Source organism: Mesoplodon densirostris, chromosome 1 (genome assembly GCF_025265405.1).
Source record: "Mesoplodon densirostris isolate mMesDen1 chromosome 1, mMesDen1 primary haplotype, whole genome shotgun sequence".
NCBI lineage: Eukaryota > Metazoa > Chordata > Mammalia > Artiodactyla > Ziphiidae > Mesoplodon > Mesoplodon densirostris.
The window spans coordinates 123,350,302-123,375,283 of record NC_082661.1 but is presented as its reverse complement, the minus strand read 5'-3'; the positions used below and the strand labels follow the sequence as shown (position 1 = coordinate 123,375,283).

The following is a 24,982-nucleotide window of genomic DNA, read 5'->3' as shown; positions in this document are numbered from 1 at the left end:
GACAGTATGAATACACGAAAGTAAAATATTAATAATTTTTATGATTACATGTTTAAATTATTATATTTTGGACATACTGGGTTAAATACAATTTATTGTTCAAATTAATATCATGTTTCTCTTTTAGATTTTTTAATGTGGGAAATAACAAATTTATTTATTCATTCATTCATTCATTCATTCATTTACGGATGCCGCGCTGTGCTGCTTATGGAATCTTAGTTCCCCGACCAGGGATCGAACCCAGGCCCCCTGCAGTGGAAGTGCAGAGTCCTAACCACTGGACTACCAGGGAATTCCCCAAATTTAAAATTACGTGTTGCTTGAATTATACTTCTGTTGCCTATCACTTGCCCCAAAGTCCTGGCAATATGGATTTTGCCAAAACCCCAAAGGTATCAGTATCTAGTTATATATAGCATCACCTTGTCATGTAATGAACGCCAAGTTGTCATGTAATGAATGCCAAGTTGTTTGTAATTCACTGATCCACTCACATCCTCCCCCCATTGTAAACTAGGGCATCTCTTTGTGAGATGCCTGGTGAGAGTTCAAAGTCCAGTCTGTGGTCATGAAACAGAATTTTGCCTGGGATGGAGGAACTGCACCAGTGACCTCAGACTGGTTATCATTTGCTTCAATCAACTGAGGTAAACCCTGACTGGAAGGATAACCAGAAATCAAATCCTATAGATTATGTCAGTCAGAATCGATATGCTCACCTGTACCTGAAAACAAATGGACTTACAGTGCCAAGGCCTTTATGAGATAAGACAACAGCTGAAGTCATTCATTGTCTAAGTTCCTGAAAAAAAATGGAGACCAGCCAGAATCAATACATTCCTGAGCTAATTAAGGAGAGATTGCTATGGAGGGAAAAATAATCTGGAAGCCTCTCGCTATGTCCCCTAGCCACATTTTCCATACTATCTTCATACTATCTTCATGTCTGGGTTCATGCCAGATTCAAGGTATTTGTGGTAATGATGTCTTGTGGTTTAAAAAAGCAATTATTGGATTTCAGTCAGAAGATCTGGGTGAGACATTCCATCTTGCTGTTTACTGAATAAATGACTTTGGGTAAATCATAGTCTCTCAGTTTTCTGTTCTGGACTAGATCAGATGATAAGAAACTTCTAGAACCAAGTTTGCATTTCTAAGTTGTTCTGGCAGTAGCTGAGACATGAAGCCTAAACTGTGTAAAACTTACTTAAAATCTCAATTCCATTCTAAGAATTGGAAGTGAAAAGCCACCATTTTCTTTCTTCTTCATCAGTGGAAAAAGAGAGTGGTATAATTTCCTTGTGTGATTTTCTATTTATAGAGAGTCCCTATTATATTGTTTTATAACAGCTGCTTGATATTTTCCCCTTTCAAAAACAAAGCAGCAAGAAAGAAGATTTAGGAGTGCTGTTACATTTCTAATCTTGCTCTTAATAAGTGTGGAACCCTAAAAATGAAAGGCTGTATTAATAATAGCATTACAGAAAAAAATGGCCAAGGAATGATTTCTTTATCTCACTCATTTGATAAAGCCTTCAAATGTTAGTCTGAGCTAACTTTTAGTGGTATTAGAAGTGGAAACTAGCTCTCCAGGGATAATTTTTATGCTAATTTCCTGCACCTCAATGTACACAATTATTATAGGGCATGCGAATGATCCATTCACTGAATGAAGAAAAATTATTCCAAATGATTACTGATGAGTTAATCAAGATAACCATGTCAACTTTCTTTATCCATTAGTGGCAACATCTACAGTATTTCACAGTCATAGTAATAACAGAGCCAAATGCTAATGGGCGAGGTAATCAGACCTTAATGAAGAACAGTGAAAAATCTGCTTTTTAAAATAGTTTACAGTCTTCAGAATCACTGAAGTGGTCAGTTAGTCCCAAGATTCCTCATATTTCATAACGTGTGTTTGCAGATTTTCTGTTTCATTTCAAAAATAGCTGGATTTTACTAATATAAGAAAGAGTAGAAATAAATGGAGAGGGACTCTTTTTTTTCTTGCGGTACGCGGGCCCCTCACCGCTGTGGCCTCTCCCACTGCGGAGCACGGGGTCCAGATGCGCAGTTCAGCGGCCGTGGCCCACCAGCCCAGCCACTCGGCGGCATGTGGGATCCTCCCGGACCGGGGCACGAACCCGCGTCCCCTGCATCGGCAGGCGGACCCTCAACCACTGCGCCACCAGGGAAGCCCCCTAGAGAGGGACTCTTTTTAAGTGAATACATATTTAAAAAGCTATTCATATTGCAATGGTGACTTAAAGGGGGAAATCTCTATCCATTCAAAAACTTACAATTATACGTCTATGCTTTTCCTCCTGTTTTTATCCTTTCACTCAAATTTGGTCATTTTATTAATATAAGTGCAGATAAGTTTAGACTTGCAACTTTATTATAATTATTTATTATATATTATGGCTTAAATTTGTATTTATTGATTGATTCTGATACCCCAGTGTGCTGTCATGATAATCTGAGAAACTGCCACTCACAATCCAGTTCTGAAAAAAAGCAATTTACAGTGATTCCCTATGAATATGTCACTATACTTTATATCATATAACCTCATTACCCTGGTACCATTAACAAAATATTCTAGGGAGTGGCAAATGACTCAAAGATACTCAGTTATCTATAATCTATACTTGGTCTGTGACCCATAAGATAGCTTGACACAAGAGTTCGCCCCAAAAGACACTATACTGAATATTAACTGGGCAACGCAATCAGATTCTCGGGGCATCTGAATGTGAAAGACACCCAGAGATACAGGAGAGGTGGTACAGAGAAAAAGCAGTGCACAGAATCCATGAGAAGTTCTCAGTAAACAGAAGCCATGAGCTGGTCATGGAGTGGGGGAGTCAGTAGCAAGCTGGGGAAGCAAATCTTTACACTAAACCACGAGTAGGGGCAGTGTGGCTGTCCTGACAACACCACTCTGAGAGCTGCTGTTGGGTCAACACTGTTTCTATTGTATGTCAAGATCTACCCTTTCATCCTGAGGGAATTTCCAGTTCCCTGTAGGGTTTGGTTATGCCAGTGGTTTTCAAAATGTTGCCTGGGATTCTCCAGGAGTTCCAAGAAGTTGTTTAGGGGCCTCCATCAAGGAAGAGGGGGATAGCAAATGGATAGGACCTCACTGACCCAGCATCAGCCACAGCAGTGCTCCTTGTTCTGTTTTGCATATTTTTTTTCACATGAGATTTCATGGAAAGGAAGGGTTCTATTGTGGTTAAAAGTTGTCCTTTCAAGGATTCACCATTTTTCCAAAGAAGACATACAGATGGTCAAGAGGCACATGAAAAGATGTTATGTCGCTAATTATTAGAAAAATACAAATCAAAACTACAATGAGATATCACCTCACACCAGTCAGAATGGCCATCATCGAAAAGTCTACAAACAATAAATGCTGGAGAGGGTGTGGAGAAAAGGGAACCCTCCTACACTATTGCTGGGAATGTAAATAGGTATAGCCATTATGGAGAACAGTATGGAGGTTCCTTAAAAAACAAAAAATAGAGCTACCATATGATACAGCAATCCCACTCCTGGGCATATAATTGGAGAAAACCATGGTTTGAAAGGATACATGCACCCCAATGCTCATTACAGTGTGTTTACAGTAGCCAAGACATAGAAGCAACCTAAATGTCCATTGACAGAGGAATAGGATAAAGACGATGTGGTACATATATACAATGGAATATTACCCAGCCATTAAAAAGAATGAAATAATGCCATTTGCAGCAACATGGATGGACCTGGAGATTATCATACTAAGTGAGATAAGTCAGACAAAGATAAATATCATATGATATTGCTTACATGCGGAATCTAAAAAAAAGGATACAAATGATCTTATTTACAAAACAGAAACAGACACATAGAAAACAAATTTATGGTTACCAGAGGGGAAAGGTGATGGGAAGGGATAACTTAGGAGGTTGGGACTGACATATACACACTACTATATTTAAAATAGATAACCAACAAGGACCTACTGTATAGCACAGGGAACTCTGCTCAATAATCTGTAATAACCTAAAGGGAAAAGAATTTGAAAAAGAATAGACATATGTATATGTATAAGTGAATTACTTTGCTGTACACCTGAAACGAACACAACACTGTAAGTCAACTACAGTCCAATATAAAATAAATTTTTTTTTAAATAATTAGGAATTAAAAACAATAATGACAAAAGGATTTGCCTTTTGCATTAAAGAAAATTCACTTCAACTTTTGTTGAGCATCATCTTAAAATGTGAGACTGAGAGACTTATTTTTTCCTTCCAGGCTCTTTTTTTGCCCCTCTATGCATTTTTTTTAAAAAACCACTAACATTTTATGATAAAATGTCAATCGCATACATCCGCAACTCTTTGGTCATTTTGTCCCACCAGGTAACTTTTAAAGCTACTCTTTGTCATTTATTCTTCAGTGCAACTGGGCAGCAGCTCTCAAACCTGGCTGGTAATGAGAATCATCTAGAAAGTTTTATAAACAGCAGATCTCTGGGCCCTACCTTCCATCTACAAACATACCTTTGGAGACTGGCTTCTGGAGAAATCTGTATTTCTAAAGCACCCCAGATAATTCTGATTCTCAATCCAGTTTTAATACCACTAAATTAAACCCAAAAGGTAATGCTTGCCTATGGGGGGCAGGGTTGGGGAGAGAAGCAGGTAGGTCAGATGAAGTGTGATTCTAAGGGAAAAGGAAAAATTCTCCTAATTTACAATTTGATCTAGAATTGGCCCAGGGAGCATCCATTAAGTAGAAGTGTTCTTATTCTATGCATCCTTTAAGTAGAAGTGTTCTTATTCCATGCTCTTAAAACTGGTATATTGTGGGTGAAATTTAAAAGTAAGTTAGAGTGAGGAATAATAAATATACATGCAGAAACTTTCACTATTTTATTTAAACTTAAGATGTATAAACATACACTCTTCAGTCTATCTTTTATGCAGTCATGGCCTCATCTTGGCCTATACACCTTTGCCTATGGAGTTTCCCGTCATCTTTCTTGCATAAACTACACTTACAATACTTCATCTACTTTTCAAGTTTCATTAACCTTAAAGTGGGTTCTTTAAGGAATTTAGACATTTGCAAAGCTGTCTGATGTGTAGAGAATTCTTTTACAATCTATAATTTTATGAAAAACTTCTAAATTTTTCCACTTAGCTTACCCACTTGACTGAAAGGCAATTCAAACATTCAACTAAATTTTTATAAAAACAATTCTTTTTGTACTCATATGGCTTTCTATAATACTTGATTAAATTACGTAACAAGCAACAAACAGTACCAACATAAATAGATTTGGGGAAAAATACAATTGACTCTCAGTACAGACACCTTAATTAGAAGTGCATACTACAGGTTGTCTATAGTTGCAAGTATGCAGTCTGCTTGGGTCATCAATCAGTGTGTTTTGTAGAGATCATTAGTTAATCTGGTGAGATGGTTAAAGTAGAGGTTGGTTAAAAAATCTTCTATTGTATATTACTCTGTAGATATATGGAGTAGAGTTTTAGAAAGTTAAGGTTAAATAAATTCATCTCTTTAATTTACTTACTAAATAATCATATGTCTTAAAAATGGTTTCCTGGGCTTTTTTCAGAATTGTGGGCGTCTGGTGTTTTGTTTTCCTGGAGAGCACGTTATGACATATGGTGGAGTGATTAAGAGCATGGACTGTGGAGTCAGAGTTCATATCCCAGTTCCACCACTTACTTGTTTGAAATACTGGGCAAGTTTGCTTGACCTCAGTTTTCTCATCTGAAAATGGGAATAATAACAACAACTACCTCATAGACTTCTTAGGAGGATTAAATGTGATAGATAATACTATTTGTTGGAAAAAAATACTATGTGTCAAAAACACTATCCTTTCTCCATTGAATTGTCTTTTCACCTTAGTCAAAAATTAGTTGTACATACATGTATGGATCTGTTTCTACACTTTCAATCCTATTCCACTGACCTAGATGCCTATCTTTATGTCAATACCACTCTGTCTTGATTATAAGATGTTTATAAGTCTTGTAATCAGGCAATGTTAGTTGTCCAACTTTGTCCTTCTTCAAAATCATTTTGGCTATTCTAGATTCTTTACATTCCATAGAGATTTTAGAATCAGTTGGTCATTTTGCACAGCAAAGGAAACCATCAACAAAATGAAAAGAAAACCTACAGAATGGGAGAAAATACTTACAAACAAAGCGACCAACAAGGGATTAATCTCCAAAATATACAAACAGCTCATGCAGCTCAGTATCAAAAAAAGAACAACCCAATCAAAAAATGGGTGGAAGATCTAAATAGATATTTCCCCAAAGAAGAAATACAGATGGCCAACAGGTATGTGAAAAGATGCTCAACATCACTAATTATTAGAGAAATGCAAATCAAAACTACAATGAGGTATCACCTCACACCAGTCAGAATGGCCATCATCAAAAAGTCTACAAACAATAAATGCTGGAGAGGGTGTGGAATAAAGGGAACCCTCCTACACTGTTGGTAGGAATGTAAATTGGTATAGCCACTATGGAGAATAGTATGGAGGTTCCTTTAAAAACTAAAAATAGAGCTACCATATGATCTAGCAATCCCACTCCTGGGCATATATCTGGAGAAAACGATGGCTTGAAAGGATACATGCACCCCAATGTTCACAGCAGCACTATTTACAGTAGCCAGAACATGGAAGCAACCTAAATGTCCACTGACAGAGGATGGATAAAGAAGATGTGGTACATGTATACAATGGAATATTACTCAGCCATAAAAAAGAACAAAATAACGTCATTTGCAGGGACATGGATGGACCTAGAGATTGTCATACTGAATGAAGCAAGTCAGAGAAAGGCAAATATCATATTATGTCTCATATATGTGGAATTTAAAGAAATGATATAAATGAACCTGTTTACAAAACAGAAGTTGAGTTACAGATGTAGCAAACAAACTTGTGGTTACCAAGGGGGAAAAGGGAGGGCAGGGATAAATTGGGAGATTGGGATTGACATATACACACTACCATACATAGAATAGATAACTAATAAGAACCTACTGAATAGCACAGGGAACTATATTCAGGACTCTGTAATGACCTATATGGGAACAGAATCTAAAAAAGAGTGGATATATGTCTATGTATAACTGACTCACTTTGCTCACAGCAAAAACTAACACAACATTGTAAATCAACTATACTCCAATAAAAAAATTAATTTAGGAAAAAAAGAATCAGCTGGTCAATTTCTAAAAAAAAGAAAAAGAAAAAAAGAAGCCTGCTAGGGTTTTTATTGTGTTTGCATTTAATTTATAGATCAATTGTAGAAAAATTTATTTCAACAATATTAGGACTTGTGACCTATGAACAAGGTATATTGCTCCATTTATTTGTCTTTAATTTCTCTCAGTGATGTATTATAGTTTTCAATGTACAGGTCTTAGACATCTTTTATCAGACTTAACTGTAAGTATTTCATATTTTTGATAATGTTGTAAATCATATTGTTAAATACAATATCTGATTGTTGACAGTTCATAGAAATACAATTGATTTTTGTATATTCATCTTGTATCCCACAACCTTGCAAAACTTATTAGTTCCAGGAGTTCTTTTACAGATTCCATCTAATTTTCTACACACAATCGTCATCTGTGAATTAATACAACTTCTTTCCCAATCTACTTTTTTTTCTTTCTTTTGCCTTACTGATCTGGCTAACACCTCCAATACGATGTTGTGAAGAAGTGAAGTGGATATCCTTTACTTGTTCCTGATTTCAGCAGGGAAGCATTTAGTCTTTCACCTTTCAGTATGATGTTAGCTGTAGATTGTCATAAATTCCCTTTATAAGACTGGAGAAATTCCTTCTATTCTTAGTTTGCTAAGAATTTCTAAATAGAAATTTATATTGAATTCTGTCAAATGCTTTTTCTGCATCTATTGAGATGATCATATTGTTTTACTTTTTTAGTTCATCAATATGGCGAACTATGGATTAATTTTTAAATGTTAAATCAATCTTGCATTTCTGGGACAAACTTCATTTGGTCAAATGTATTGTTCTTTTTATGTACCACAGTATTAAAGTCGTTAAACTTTCGTTTAAAATTTTTGTACTTATGTTCATGAAGGATGTTGGTCTGTAGTTTTTTTGTTTTTTGTTTTTCCTTGTAATATTTGTTTGCTTTTGCTATCAGGGTAAGACTAGTCTTGTAGAATGAGTTAAGAAGTATTCCCTCTTCTTCAGTTTTCTGGAAGAGCTTATGTAGAACTGGTATTATTTCTTCCTTAAATGTTTGATAGAATTCACTAGTGAAGCCACCTGAGCCTGGAGTTTTCTTTGTGGTAGTTTTAAATTACAATTTTATTTTTTAATAGATTTAGGGATATGCAGATTATTTTTCTTGAGTAAGCTGTGGAAGTTTGTATCTTTCAAGGGATTTGTGCATTTTATCTAAGTTACTGAATTTATAGGTATAAAGTTGTTCATGATACTCCCTTACTATCTTAGTATCTATAAAATCTGTAGTGATGTCACTCCTCTCATTCTTAAAATTGGTAGTTTGTATCTTCTTTCTTTGTTTCCTTATAAGTTGGGCTAGAAATATATCAATTTTATTGATTTTCTCAGAGAACAAGCTTTCATCGGTCTTTTGATTTTCTACTTTCTTTCTGCCCTGATCTTTCTTTCCACTTAATTTAGATTCAATTTGTTACTTTATTTTTTCCAGCTCTTTAATGTGAAAACTGAGGTCATTTTAAAATTTCTACTAATTTTAATTTCAATTTCTATTAAGATAGGTATTTTGTGCAATATATATTCTCCTAAGTACTGTTAGCAGTAGCCTACAATATTTTTGTGATTTTTTGCATACATTTAATTTGCATATTTAATTCAAAATGTGTTCTAATTTTCCTCTGGATTTTTTCTTTGACTCATAAAATATTTGAAGTTCTTTAGTTTTCAAATATTTGGGGATTTCCCAGAGATGTTTTTGTTTTTGTTTTTGTTTTTGCAGTATGCAGGCCTCTCACTGTTGTGGCCTCTCCCGTTGCGGAGCACAGGCTTCAGACGCGCAGGCTCAGCGGTCATGGCTCACAGGCCTAGTCACTCCGTGGCATGTGGGATCTTCCCAGACCGGGTCACAAACCCGTGTCCCCTGCATCAGCAGGTGGACTCTCAACCACTGCGCCACCAGGGATGCCCTCTTTCTGTTACTGATTTCTAATTTACTTCCATTATGGTCAGACAATATACTGTGCATACTTGAATCCTTTAAAAATTATTGAGACTTGTTTTACGGCCGAAATATTGTGTATCTTGTTTGATGTCCCATGTGCACTTGAAAAGAATGTATGTTCTTCTATACCACGGAGTGTTGTACAAAAGTCAATTATGACAAGTTGGTTGATAATGTTGTCTTGTATATCAAGGGTCTAGAGGTTCATAAACTTTATCTGTAAAGACCCAGATAGTAAATATTTCCAGTTTTGTGGGCCATACATTCCCTGTCACAATTACTCAAATTTGAAGCTCTACCAAGAAAGTATTTAGAAGGATATGGCTGTATTTGACGCACCATGTGCTGGATTTGGACCAAAGGCCATAGTGTGTTGACTCCTACTTTATATCCTTACTGATTTTCAGTCTACATGTTCTATCAATTATTGAGAGATGAGTGTTGTAATCCCCAACTATAATCGTAGATTTGTCTATTTCTCCTTTCAGTTCTGTCAGTTTTTGCTTCATGTAAATTTGAAACTCTATTAGGTGCATAAATGTTTAGGATTGTTATATCCTCTTCATGAAGTGACCACTTTATAATTATGAAAGATCTTCTTTATCCCTGGTAATATTCTTTAACCTGATACCAGCTTTGTCTGATATGAATATAGCCACTTCAGCTTTGTTTTGAGTAGTGTGAGGGTGGTATATCTTTTCTCTCACATTCTCAGAGCATCCTGTCCTCAGGTCAAGCTTGTTTCCTACTCTGCCGTGAGGTGAGCCACCTCTATCTGCCTGGAGATAGGCCTGAGGTTGTCCGGCTCCACCAGAGCCTGGGTGGGTAAGCCTGATTCACTCGGGCATAAATTAAAAAACCACTGGGGCTGTACATTAATTCACAACCCCCAGACTAGCTTTCATCCATAACAAAACAGATTTCAGTGTCTATATTTCCATCCATTCAAAATTTGAGAAAAGAGGGAGGTGTTTTTGATTGCCCTGCTAACTCTCTTGCAGGCAGGTGGTGAGGGGAAGGGAATGTTGCCTGGACACTGGCTTTTGTCTCAAAAATGCTGATTCTGAACACTGCTTTTATTTAACCTCAGGTTGTTTAGCAAGAAGCAGAGCATCTTAATGCTGCCCATTTGGCTGTAGCAAAAAAATGTTGCTTTCTATTAGCAAGTTATTTTTGCAACAGACATCTCTATATTTTGTTACCAAGCAAGATAAAGCAGCATCTCCCTGTCCTCATGAGTCTCATCACACTCAAGACTCACCTAGAGATACAGGAAGGATGTGAAGTACAATGATGGGGTAAGTTAAGGCTCAGAGAAGGAGTGAACCTGAGGGATGTGGTACGGAGGTGTGCAGTTCATCTTCCCTGGAAGAAGAAACACCAGAAAGTTTAACAGTTTGTTTTTGTAGTCATGTTAAAATGAAGAATCCTTTCATCTAAAAACCAAAAACAGCTCTATCAGATATGTCACATGACTTTAAAAGCACAAGCTGGCTGGACCGCCTTCTCCATAACATGGTCAGGTCCTGTCACCTGACCTCAAAGTCACATCTTGGAGCCTGGATGATTACACACACTTGACATTTCCTAGAGATGATTCTAAAAACTATTTGAGGGCAAAACAGACCAAATGTCCAAAGATGGTAACAAGGCCCCAAACCTTCTAGAGAGTACCAGTAGCACAAACCCAGCTCTCTCCTCATGACCCGGTTGTCCAAAAGAAAATCGTAACATATGCCTTAGATTTTAATTACAGGATATATTGAGGTCCATTTCTTCACATACTTCTGTGGAGTTTCTAAGAATTTTTGCAACTTGTAAAATTATTAAAATTCTCATTTGGGTGTCTTCACCTCTGCCTCATCACTCAAGTGGCCATTCTAGGTTTTGGTTTCTACTTCTTGGAAATTATTTAAATCTATAGCCATGTAGAAATTCAAATCTCTCGTAATGAGGCAATCTATAAGGACTTCTAAGCAGAGACTTCAGTGTTAACTGCTTTTCAGTTGCAAGTGATGTGAAAGGTTTCCCGAACAAATTGGATGGCTCGATGGAAGGTGTCAACTTTAAGTTCCCTAAAAAGGAAATGTCTTCAAAGCTTGTCCAAGGCCAAATGCACCCCACACCTTTGCAGTATGAGGGATATCAACCTGTTCAACATGCTTAAAGGGAAAACAGTGAGATATAAGTTGACAAGAGGAGAAGAACATCCACAAAGGGGGATCAAGCACAGAGAGAAATCAATCAGAACCTCAGAGGAAGGAGCTGTGCTGAGTGTCACACTTTATAAATGTTAACTAGCTCCTTCTCTGACATTATGAATGTGATACGATTTGGAGAGACAGTAGGGCAAAATGGAGTGAAAACTTAGTCCAGCCTAACATTCTCCTTATCCTGTATAGCAAATAAACTTATTATCAAAGTTTAGCTCTCTTCAAACATAATTTCTATATGGCCAATTGTTTTATTTTGCCCCATAGCCTCCGGCCTATTTCTTAACTTTATCCTGTTCTCTGGCACTCAGGGACCAAAGGAGAGAGAATGGATGGTTCCAGGAAATAAGTCAATTCCAGTAAAATAGCTCAAAGAAAGGTCGTGTGATAATGGGTCTATGGAGGATTCATCTTCCTTTGAGGAAAGTATCATTCACAGGACAGGTGTTGGCTACCCGTGTTTTCCAAAGACAAATGTCAAAACGGGGCTACTGAAGGACAGTGCTGAGCTCAACCCCGTATCAAGGTCAGGGTCAGGCAGGTGAGACGTTTGTAAAGAGCAGAAAGAGGGTTATACTGTGTAAGCCTGTTGACTGCTCCTTCTTTGATTTCAGAGCTGAAAGTTGGTGCCCTTTGCCAGGGGTGTTGTCCACAGAGAGCTTTATGGGACCAGGGGGCTGCTGAGGGAAGAAAGCAAGGAAAGCTGTTTAGACCAATCCCAAGAAAGGGACATGGTGAGATACCTGAGGATCTCTTTTTCATTCTAGTGTACCCTGTGTTAGAGAGCTGACAGGGACTTAGGACAGTAGCCCAAATCAGGAATCAAGTGTGTAGATTGGACTCAAAATATGCCTGTCCCAAGCCTTTTAGGAATGGGATATCTATCTAATGAGAGAGAGAACCCATCCCATATAATTAGGAGTTGGAACACCAATAAATGGGAGTCTCCAACATATGGGAACTCTAAAAGTACTCCCAAACGTGAATTCCCTCCCTTCCACCCCCCGCCGAGACTCAGCCCCAGGAGAATAGCAAGGTGCAAAGGTGTTGGCTCTGGGCACTTAACAAATCCACTAGTGTTTCTACATTACTCACTCTTAGTCACCAGGCATTCACTGAGCATCCACTGTGAGCATGAACAAGACTATGGGCTGTTAGTCTGTATCATTCCCTGATGTGCCTGCCCTCAACTGCTCCTGCTTCCAACGACTATGTCATGTTCTTATAGCTCCTGACAATGCAACTGGATTGGGTATTAACAAAGAAGGCCAGAATGAGCTCAAGGGTATTGCATTATTGCTGGAAGAGTGTTCCCATTAATAAAAGCGGGCATTGTGTAATGTTATTCACATATTACTGTACATGAGATGATGCAATGTAATACTGGCCCTCAGTTCACCCAGAGCTTAATGGGAGAAATGAGACTGGTCATTCCAAATCCTTGCATTTTTACCACTGAGAATCATAAAATATTAGAGCTGAAAAGGACTTGAAAGAATATCTCACCCAACGTCCTTTGTTTTACCCCTGGGGAATCTGAGGCTTATGTTATTCTTCATTGAATCTACCAACTGGAATCTGTCCAAAGTGCCTGTTTCTACTCACAAATGCAACATTTGAAAACAGATTGGGTCCTGTGCCATCTGCTACCGCCCTTTGTAGACTGGAAGACTAAGAGTCTAGAATATTTCCAAGACATCTAAATGCACTTCATCAGCATTATTAGTATCCTGGTTCCAGAAATTCTCTTCCTGAGGGTAGAGTGATGTGGGATAAAGGTAGGGAAAATAAAAGTAATTCTTCTTTTCTTATAATTTCAGCTGATTCATTGCTGCATCAAGGTGAGATTTCTAATCCTGGATCTCAGATATTTAGGACATGGGCCCAGTATTCTGTGCTTGATACAGAGCTATGAAGACTGTCCAGCTTTGGTAGCAATCTCAAAGGCATGTTTGTGTTGGACCATTTTAAAAATGATGTAGTCCTCATAGGAGCTTGCACCTGTGTGTTTATCTACCCTCTGCCACATCTCCTTAAAAGGGGAAGTGGGCAGGGATAGAATGAGTCCAGGCTACATATTCTATACAGCATCAAGACATGGATAATGTATTTCTCAAGTCACTTTTTGTCTGAATTATTTTTGTAATTTTGGAATGGGTTACAAGAAGCTTCCTTAAGAATTCTTGGCTTTTTTGAACTTTGCTCAATGGAACAAATGGAAGCATGTTTGGCTTCATGTGAAATGGCGTAAGAGAAAAGTCATGGACAATACCATTTTTCTCTAGGAAAGTTTTCAACCAGAGAGTACTGCAAATATCATGGGTACATAGAGTCAGTTGAATCTATTGACCCGGGGTTGGCCATTACAAGTGACTTGTTGCCAAAGACATATTCGCCTGAGATCAAGATGTTTAGCAGGACTCCTGAGAATTCCAGAAGGGAGACTGGAAATTAGCAGAGCTTGCTTCTGTTTTTGAGAAGGGCCCTCCTATGTTTACATAATACAAAGCTTTGGAAATAGAAAACCCTGGCCAGAGGGTTAGAGGCCAAGAGAAGAAATAGAAATTGCATGAAATGCTTCCTCTTGACTCCCCCTCAATCCTGTAAAAATAGACAGAGACTTCCTTTTCCACTTACCGATGGAGAGAGTGCTGCTTTGTAGTTAGAGCTGAGTTGTGAGGCTGAGGCAAGCAGGGTGAGTGTTGACAGCTCTGAATTATTGTACGCCTGAATTTAAACACCATCCCCAAGAGGGTCCTTGGGTCGGGAAACAGCATGACCTCCTGGGCTATGCATAAGAGTAGGAGGCACTCGACTTAACAGTAGGACATTATTTTTTGGCAAGCACTGTATTTATCTAGACTCTTCCACTCACCGGAAGTTGGGTATTGCAACTCATCTCTGCCACTCACCAGAGAGAGAGAGAGAGTAAAGAGTGTTAGAATGGTCTTTTGAAGGATCTGTAGGTTCAAGAGAGAAGAATGTGGTTTTACTTCATTTATTCATTTACTTAAGAAACATTTATTCAACCCCTGCATCTCCTAATCTGTGCAACTTGCCATCTTTGTGGAGAATGGAACACTAAATGACCAAGTTTAGGCCTTCCATGATCTTTTACACTTGTCAGGGAGATAAAAACAGACCCACAAATAATGATAATAAAAAGTGGAATGTTACTTCACTTAGTATGATAAGCTCCAGTTGCAAGTCAGAAAGAGAAAGACGAGTACCAGAGGATATCACTTATATGTGGAATCTAAAATATTACACAAATGAACCTATTCATGAAACAGAAGCAGAATCATGGACATAGAGAATAGACTGGTGGTTGCCAAGAAGGAGGAGGATGGAGGAGAGACAGAGTGGGAGGTTGGGGTTAGCAGATGTAAGCTTTTATATATAGAATGGATAAACAACAAGGTCCTACTGTATAGCACAGAGAACTATATTCAATATCCTATGTTAAACCATAATGGAAAAGAATATTTAAAAAAAAGAATGTGTATATATATATGTATATATAACTGAATCACTGCTGTATAGCAGTAATTAACACAACATTGTAAATCAACTATACTTCAATTTAAAAAAGTGGAATGTAACACGCTCCTTTAGAAAGATAGGAATAAAAAGTTATAGGAATCTAGAGTTGAGAAGGATCTTGCTGAGGAGAGCAGAGAAGGCTTCATGGTAGAGGTGACAGCAGGAATGGTGAAGGTAAGTAATTCAGGTGGTGAACAGCATATGCAAAGGCCAAAAAGCCTGGAGATATGTTTGCAAAAGAGTGAGCCTTCTAGCTGGAGGCAATGCAAAGAATGAGATGAGAGGAACAGGAGCTAAGGCTGAATGGAAGGTTTTAAATGCCAGGCAGGGAGTCTGGACTGTAGGACAGGAGAGCAATGAGGAACCATGCAGAGATGAACCACGCTGTAGAAGAATTTATCTGGCAGATGGGTTTAGAGGTGAAAGACAGGAAGGAGGAGGTGATTCAGGAAGCTGTTACAACAGTGCAGACCACAGAAAATAAAAGCCGGAATTGGGGGGTAAGGGTGGGAGAGGGAGAGAGAGAGGCAGTCGGAGCAAAATGAGAAGGCAGATACAGGAAACACCGTGGCACTAAAATGGTAACTGATTAGACATGGGGTAGGTAAGGCAGAAGACACTGTCAAGAAGGCTCTGAGGATTTGTAGCTTGGTTGTAATTCCCCCTGGGTTATGGTCAAACCATTTCTATTTAGGGAGGAGGGTTTAAGAGAAATTGCTATGAAGAATGTGTCAAGAGCCCATCCCTGGCAAAAATAATGATCCCCAAAGAAAGAATTCAGTAATGTCTGAGAAGTAGCCTTAGAGAAAGTATTGAGGACTATACTGTGAAAGGGCTTTCCTGAGGGGGATGAATACAGAGGAGGTACAAGGCAGAAGACGACCTGCCTTCAGAGGACTTACAGTTGGGGAAACAAGAATAACACAAAAAATAACATCAAACACTATAAGAATGAATTTAATTAACAGCTCAATCGTGTAGTCCAGATTGTGAATTCTATAGACATTTAGAAGCAAAGGAAAGCAATGGGGCTTTGGCAGGGGTGTGGCTCAAGCGTCTTGGAGAAAATAGTACATGAGGTTTCGTTATGGCTGGGGTTTGAAAGGATGGAGAGAGGCAGAAGAGCAATGCAAATGAAGGCAGTGTGCTAGGAGTGGACAGTCATGTTTGTGAGGGAATGAAGAGACTAAACTGGATGTTCCTTATCTGGGAATTTAGCAAAGTTCCCAAAGGCAGTCATCTGGGAGATATGAAGGGTGCACAAGAAAAGAGGCATGAGCTCAGTGCACTACTTGGATCAATGGTGAACCATATTTGCACAGTCAAAAGGGAACACTGGGCTTCCCTGGTGGCGCAGTGGTTGAGAGTCCGCCTGCCGATGCAGGGGACACGGGTTCGTGCCCCGGTCCGGGAGGATCCCACATGCCGCGGAGCGGCTGGGCCCGTGAGCCATGGCTGCTGAGCCTGCGCATCCGGAGCCTGTGCTCCGCAACGGGAGAGGCCACAACAGTGAGAGGCCCGCGTAATGCAAAAAAAAAAAAAAAAAAAAAAAAAAAAAGGGAACACTGACCACTGACTATTAATGAGCAATGTTACAATATTGCTATTTGGGGGTGATGGGAGAAGGAAAGTTGGATGCATGTATGTAAAGTAGCAGAGTTCCCATCTTCTTTCCAGGAATCCAGTAAATAATCCTTAAAATTAATAAACCAAGAAATAGCATGGTAAGCATACACTGTACAAATATAGGGTGTCTGGGAAAGGCAGGAGCTGAGTGGGTGGGGCGTGGTTGCCTCTGGGAGCAAGAAGCCTTCTGGGGTTGAAGTGGGGCAGAGGATGGCTAATTGTAATTATACTATGCAAAATGTAAAACTATACAATTACAGTGTTATCGTTTTTGAGAAAAAGAAATGCCTGGTACTCATTCTGGGGAACAGTCCAGTGGGTGATAATTTGAGTGACTAAGTAAAATACAGGAAGACTTGGATCCATTTTGCTGTCTTTGTTGGAGGTCTCAGGGTGCCTTGCCAGGTAGGCTCCTTTTCCACCTTCCTACTGCCCCCCAATCAGCCTACCTGTGATCCTTTCCTGGTTAATGCTACCTGAGCCTTTCATTTGGGATTCTTCCCTCCACCTGGTCCAGGGTCATATGGAAGCAGTGTTTCCAGCTCCACTGATGACGCTGAGGAAAGCAGCTCTAAAACCTCCCTTTCATTGCACTGCAAATTATTGCCAGGAAACAGCAAAAATGATAAATGTGAGAAAATGAAGCTGAATCCAACTTAGAGAGTTCTTACACTCATGGGTAGAGCCTATGGTTCCTAATTCTTGTGTCTGCTCCTAATTCTCTGGCCTAAACTTGGTCACTCCATTTTTATTCTGGATGGTCCATTCAGTCAGAGAAAATAGAAGACCCTGAATGGCACAATTAAGTGTCACAGCAGATGGTTTGCATTTTGGGGGATTCCCCCAAATCAGGGCAACTTACTTAAGTGAAGGCTAGTTCTACAAAAGAATGATTCTTCTCTCACCAGACTAAAAAATGATCTTTAGAGTTCTGGGTTTATTTTGAACATATCCTCCTCCAGTTTCTTTCTTCCCCTCTACTCAACTCCCCTCCAAAAAAGGAAAAAGAAAGGTCGTTAACCTCTCCAGATCCGTGAAAAGACAACAGCAAAGGCACATCAAAGCAGCATACTTGGAAATTCATATCCAGCTCTGCACCTGTATTTTGGAGACTTCCAAAATAAAGCCAGGTTAGAGTTGTATTATCAGTCCAGGGAGGAAATCTGTAAAAGATGTTTTAGCATATCCTGGTCCTCATCATGCACCAACAGCCTTTTCCTTTAAAAAGTCGCTCTCAATACTAAGTGTCTGCTGAGAAAAGCAAAAGATTTCCTTTTCTCTCTCCCTCTTCCTTCTGCTTGCATCAACACAGCTCTAAGCCCACGCTCTGGGGCATTTGAGTCTACAAAGGACCTTTGTCTCAGGCAGAGCAGTCAGAAATGGGGCCCTCTGATAGGCTAGCTTGTTATTGATTGAAAGCCCCAGGCACTCAGGTGGCCAAATTTCTTTATCTGGGTTTTTCATAGCCAACAATCAGTGAAAAATGGGACACAAATATTCAGCAGTAACTAATAAAAGCCCACATTTCTTTCTCAGTCTTTGGGAACCTCCATTTCTTAATGGCATTCACTTTTATCTCAGAGAGGTACCAAGAGTTTAGGCACCAAACTATTATTGGGGCTCAGGTCTTACCCAGGGGCGTTTCTCTGGCTCTGGTGTGTCACCCTGTGCCTCTCCTACTCACACATGGAAGTTTGATGGGATTAGGACATAGTTTTCTCATCTGTCCTGGGATGACAAGTATTTTTGCTTTGTTTTGTATTGTGATTCTGTAGCAGAGTGAACAAAGGAAGTAGGGCAAACGGTCCCAGCAGAACAGTCAGCCTGCCAGAGGCCTGCACCCTGCAAAAGGGAGTGAGTGTGTAGGGGAGGGGGTAGCAGAAGAGGCAAGATGTCCTGGCTAGTTAGGCAGATGCTTCCTTCTTATATCTTTCTCATCTTTTGAGGCGGGTTCTGGCAGCACCCAGAGCAGAGTAGTGGGAAGAGCAGCACTTCTAGAAATATCCTCGCAGATTTCTGGGTACCACATATCCAGTCACTGTGCATGCCCGTGGAGGAGGCCTCAGGATGAAGCTTCAGCAACTGGAATGAAATGCAGCCTGGGCCCTGGCCGCCACCCTGCCATGAAGTGGGGGAACAAGGCAGAGAGAAAGAGAATCTCCCCAGCAGAGCTTCTTCCAAAATATGGATCTGCAGAACGAGTACCTCTCTGGTTTTCTCCCTGTACCATTCAATAGTTAGGCCTTTTCCAGCTGGGATGACGCTTCTTCAATGTGCTCTGAGACAATTTAATGATGACAAGTTCATTTTAACCTCTGAGTCTGAGAGGAATCATTCACATACAACAGCCCTTCGATATCATGTTTTCCTTGTCTTGGCTGATTATCACATGGCTTCTCTCTTTTCTGACAACATTTAGAGCCCTTCAAGGTGGGGCCAATAAGATGCTGATTTTGGATGGACTTTACTGTGACCTCCTGGGGGTATTCTGAATGAGCTAATATGTATAAGTCAATGGGTCCAGTTTCTGGGATACAATGAGGAATAAATGAAATTGTAGCTACTTATTATTATCACTATTATTTATGTGCTAAATATATGCTTTTTGGGTGGATGGACAGATGGATAAATGGAGGGGCATCGTTCTCTGTGGTTTCAGCAAGCAGACATTGCTATAAATTACAGAAGTATTTCCCCAAGGATCTGGTCAGCCAGGTCTCCAAACTGGAACTGGAAGCTGGGGATTTCCACATTTTTAAAGCTCTACCTCCACTCTCAAGTTTTGTTCCAATCTTCACTGGGATACTTGAGGTTTAGTTTAAGAGCTGATACTTGACTCTCCCTGACTCTTTTCTAGAGTGGAAGCCCAACTTTTGCTGATAGACTACTGCCAATAGCAATATTATTTCTGGATGGATAATCCTTATCTTGATGGCTGATTTCTAACAAACAGAGAAGAGAAAATAAAAGAACACCATTTCCACACCACGCAGTAGAGAAATAAACAAAAAGGTGACTAGTCGCTACAGTGGCGGAGTGCTTTTGCACGCTCAATTACCTGCCTGAGCTGTTGGCCTGCTTCCTGGCTGCTTTTCTTTGCATTGCTTGACCTTTAGACTAATGCCATTAAAATACATACCTGGCACCACATAAATGGTTTTCAATGGCCTGGCTGAGTAGGGAAAGCTCATTGACGTGCAGTGTATAGTTACTTATGCATGGGAAAAAATAGATTAAGAGTACTTTTTGACATCAGCTTGCTAGGATCACATTTTGTTATGGCCCCTCTATAGATCAATGAACTCCCTATGGATTGTTGGCCTCAAATGACATTAGAGCATCTGGCATTTCCTTCTCTAGCTACCACGTAAGGAAGTGTATCCATGGCTGAGAAGTTCTCTGCTCTGGTTTCAGTCCTGAGCTAGTTGCCAAGTCACTGGTTGGCAGAGAGAATGGCATTATGTTCTTCCACACTTCTGTGCTTGTCTGGATTCATCTGTGTCTTTCACCAAAATTTTGGTTTCATTTGCATCTAGATACCAGAGTTGCTCTAAGTGCTCAGAGTTCTTTTCACCCCCTTATCCTGTCCTACCATTCTCTCCCTAGAAAGGGAAACAAGACTATAAACCTGATATGGATTCTGACTCTAAAGCATCGGGGAGAAGCTCCAAATAGTTAAGAATGCCCCTGTGGGTCAAGCTGTAGCATTTTGGTATTCACAGAGCAATTCGTCCATTCATGTACACTTTAAACAAGTTCACCTCATTTATTTGTTTTCATTTACGCCAAATAAAAAGAGAAAACAAATGAATCCAAGACATGTCTTTGCTCCCAGAGGAGACAGATCATTATAAGATATAACATAAAGAGCATGAGAAAGAAAGAACACGACTGTGGAGAGCTGGAAAGATGACGTTTGAACTGGGTTCTGAAGCAAAGGAAAGGGTGTGATGCATAGGCATGGTGGAGAAGGGCATCTGCCCTAAAAGAAACGTGTCTGTCAACATGGCTTTAGAGAACCACTTCCTGCAAGTCAGGGTTTCTTTTTTTTCCAGAGAGAGGGGAACCTGTGAACCTCAGAAAGTATTTACTGTGTTTACCTCATACAGAACTGACTTCAGAGTCAGTTCACAACTCTTTCATCTGGAAACAGATGTGTGACTGTGCCAGACACGTGGAAATACCAGGTAGTTCCCCTCTCATTTTCAGTATCAGCCATCCATGTGGCCAGAACATCCTGCCTATGCAAACCTATCTTCAACCTAACTACAGATGAAAATATATACACATTATACATTCGCACAATGTACACGCACACACAAATATATATATATATATATATAAAATAGCTGACATACACAAAAGTAGGTATATTTGTGAATTTATCACATATTATAGTACATTATATTTACATTATGTATCGTGTGTTACTGTTTAGAGAGTGTGTGTGTGTGTGTGTGTGTGTGTGTGTGTGTGTGTGTGTGTGTGTTATATAACCAGCAATTTTCCATCCCTTTCCTGTTACGGCTACACCATATTTTCCTCACCATACTTAGAGCATTATTACTATTAGTGTTGATTATTCTGTATGTGCTCTGTTTTCCCTTAGCATCCATTTCCCCTCCCTGCCCTGCACCCGGAGGGTGACTCTGTGGACCGCGTTATCCACGCCCCCTTGCTGACTGGCTTACACTGGGCTCAGCAATAGGAGGCACTGCAGGGACCCTGGAGAGCTGGAGACAGAGGTCTCAGGATGTGTCCTTCCTGCTCCTTCGCAACTTCTTTCCTCCACAGCTCCGGCTTCTGTCCTGAACAACAGCAGCGTCACTCCCTCTCCTCACCCCTCAGCCCTAGTCCCAGCAGAACTGCCTCCATTCTTTCTACTCCCTGGTAGCCTCAATATCCCGAGTGTATTCTTTCCCTTAACCCTGCCCTCAACTCTGTATATATTTCTGTCATGCAAGTCTCTTCATGTGAATTATCGTGGGGTGAATTCTGTTTGTTTAAAAAATTAATGGCAAAATGGAGCGGGAAAAGTCCAGAGTGTCCAGATATCCTTTTCTTTTTCTATGTATAAACTTACTGGGCAATTATGCTTTGAAGAAAGTTGAGCTGTTATTCAGAGTTTGATCTTATTTCTTCTACTGTTCAATAGAATTAAGTTGCTTAAGAGATGCTGTATTATTGCAACTCGATACCTTGAAACCAAATTTCTAACCTATACTTGGACTTTATGGAGATATTGCACGTTTTCACCTCAGTAGCAACCCCAACCCTGGTTTTACCTATCTATCATAAGACAGATGAGGGCCTCCCTGGTGGCGCAGTGGTTGAGAGTCCGCCTGCCGATGCAGGGGACACGGGTTCGTGCCCCGATCCCGGAGGATCCCACATGCCGCGGAGCGGCTGGGCCCGCGAGCCATGGCCGCGGAGCCTGTGTGTCCGGAGCCTGTGCTCCGCAACGGGAGAGGCCACAGCAGTGAGAGGCCCGCGTACAGCAAAAAAAAAAAAAAAAAAAAAAAAAAAAAAAAAAAAAAAAAAAAAAAATAAGACAGATGAATAATAAAGTGGGTAAGAGAGATCATATCTTCATTCTTGCAGTTTTCTCATTCTACAAGGCTGTTTGCAGCATAAGCAAGTCTATGGAAGCCATTCTGTCTAACCTCATACCATTAGGTAAAGATGGATCTCACACTGGGGAACATCTTGTTGCCAACAGGCCAGGATACCTCTAGTGCTCCAAGATGCATTTGTTCATCTGTTCCAGAACTTTGCTCTGCTAGGTGCTAGGGCAGTAATTATAGGAAATGGAGAAGGCTCATCCCTCTGCGTCTCCATACTCACCTCCTGCTTTTCTCTGCCTTGCTCACTAGGTTCCGGCCACACTGTCCTTTTGGATCTCTTTCATGCCAGAAGGCCCATCTCAGGCCTTTATGTAGCTATTGGCTCTGACTGGAATACTCTTCCCTCCAATTTTTGCTTGGCAAACTCCTCCAATCCTCCACATCTATGGGACTTATGAGACTTATGAGACTAAGTCTGATTGCTTTTATAGTGACTATTCTATTCCTTCATAGCACAATTGTAATTAAAATGTTTAAATGTTAAAATATCTCTTTAATGTGTATATTCCCTATATGATTGTAAGCTTCATGAAATCAGTGATTATGTTAGTTTTGTTCACCTCAGTTTCTCTAAAGCCTAGCACAGGGCTTAGTACACATACTAAGTAGGTGCATAACAAACTTAGCTGAAGGTTGAATGAATTAATTCATTTGAGGAACTTACAATCATGACAAGCAGTCAAACCATGTGCAGAATGAATAAATGAATGAGTGAATGAACAAATTTATTACTAAGACATTTCAAATGTTGGTGTAAAAACTCACATCATTGGCAATTTCAGATTAGAGAGATTGTGATGGTGCTTACAGAGGTATCTGCACTTAGTTCCCCTAAGTCTATTCATGGCTATCTGACCATACATCTGTTCAGAAAACACAGTCCCAGCTTTTACTCCTGTTTATAGATCCCTGTTATAGAAAACACTCAGAAATTGTTTGATTGTTAAATTGAAAGAAACATATGATGCCTTAAGAAGCAGTGTCACCCCACCTTCACCCCCTGGGGTTCTCTGATTCAATTAGGAAAACTATATTTATGTCTTGGACCAGCTTTGTTTTCCTCCAGATGTCCTGGCAGCTGAGGAAGTTGGAAAATAAAAAATAATACCTATCCATAAAGAATAATGGAAACTGAGGTTTGAGATGAGGAAGAAGGAATTCAATGAATGAAATCAGAACCATTAAACCTGAGGTGCCTGCCCTCCTGCTTGTTCTATCATTGTGTCAACACACAGCAATTCCTCTCCTTGACAACAAGGCATCACAATATCTATCTTTCATGCTGAAAAACAGCAGCTGTAGCACAACCTGAGAACAACACCGCTTCTGTACTGAGAGCCCAGTTTTAAGGAGCTCTAATCACTTCAAAGATAGCATCTCCTCAAAGCTCAGAATATCCCTCAGAGGGAAGGAGGAGGCTTGTATTGTTAAAGGCTCTATTTTGCATACAGTAAAAACAAGGCAAGCTGAGGTAAATGATTTGTCCTTGGTCAGGTGTGAGTCAGAGACTGAGCCACCAGGAAAAGCTTCTTCATTCCTAGGCCATTGTTCGTTCTATCCTCTTGATACTGTCTTTGGAGTTTCTGAAGGCTATAGAAGCTGCTTGATCCAGAAATGTTTACAATGGGGAGAATATCGGGTTGGCCAAAAAGTTCGTTCGGGTCTTTCCAAAAGACCCAAATGAACTTTTTGGCCAATCCGATACATTGTATTTTGGGTTAGGTGCCATATAACTGATGTAGAAACAGAAATATGAATACAGAACTCTACCCGCCATTCTTGTAACTGGTGGGGGAAAACTACGGGGGCAGGGGGAGGGGGGAATGCCAGGTGGGCTATTTTTACTTCCCAAAATATAAATGTTGGCCAGTGACCCAGAGTGTTCACATGTGACAAGTGTAAGGGGAGCTGCACATCTGTAGTTGTGTTTGCATCCCTCAGTAACTGGTATCTTTGCAGGACCTGTGTAAGCCAGGCACTCCGCTAGTCACTCAGGCTACGGTGTTGAATAACAGGCATTGTCCCTGCCTTCACGGGGCATCTACTCTAATGAGATCACACACATTAAACAGGGAAAGAAACTAGTAACAACAGCCATGATGGATCAGTCGTCTTCTTTTAAGCAGGCTGGACCCATTTATTAGAAAAGTTCCTTGCCTTTTTTATTCTCTACCTCTCAGAAGGTGAGGTAGAGAATAAAAGACCCACTGCAATATAACCTCAAAATATCTTCCATCTCCAACAGTCCCATCCCCTCCTCCCACACACTGTACTCCAGCCCCACTCAACTCTGACCACCATTCCTGGCCTGCTCATGTTTATGTTTCTGTGGCTTTGCTGAAATGAGCTGAGAGACCCTTGTTTTCTCAGTTGACAGACCTTAGACTGGAAGTGAGGGTGTGGAGAGGCTGAAGTGTCAGGGGTGAGGGTGGGAGCCATTCTGAGGAAGGGATCAGGCCACTGAAATGCCCGGCTGTGACCACAGGTGCTGTTAAGTGAAGAGGTTGGGAGAAAGGCTATTGTGATGCCTATTACTGTGGTTAAGGTCTTCGTCTGACATTTTAGTTACTGCAGTAGAAAGAGGACTGGGTTAGGAGACTGGGTGGCTGGGCTGTAGTCTAGTCTCGATCTTGGATAACTCATAGACGTCTCTAACCTCAATTTTCTCTTTGGTCACTTAAGCAGGTAAGATTA

At 40.1% G+C, this 24,982-nt stretch overlaps 1 non-coding gene across 1 annotated transcript; it reads right to left on the bottom strand.

The window, feature by feature from the left end:
- Positions 1-222: 222 nt before the first annotated feature.
- TRNAG-UCC (transfer RNA glycine (anticodon UCC)) lies at positions 223-295 on the bottom strand. Its single transcript has one exon. It is a non-coding gene; the product is annotated as a tRNA-Gly (tRNA).
- Positions 296-24,982: the final 24,687 nt, after the last annotated feature.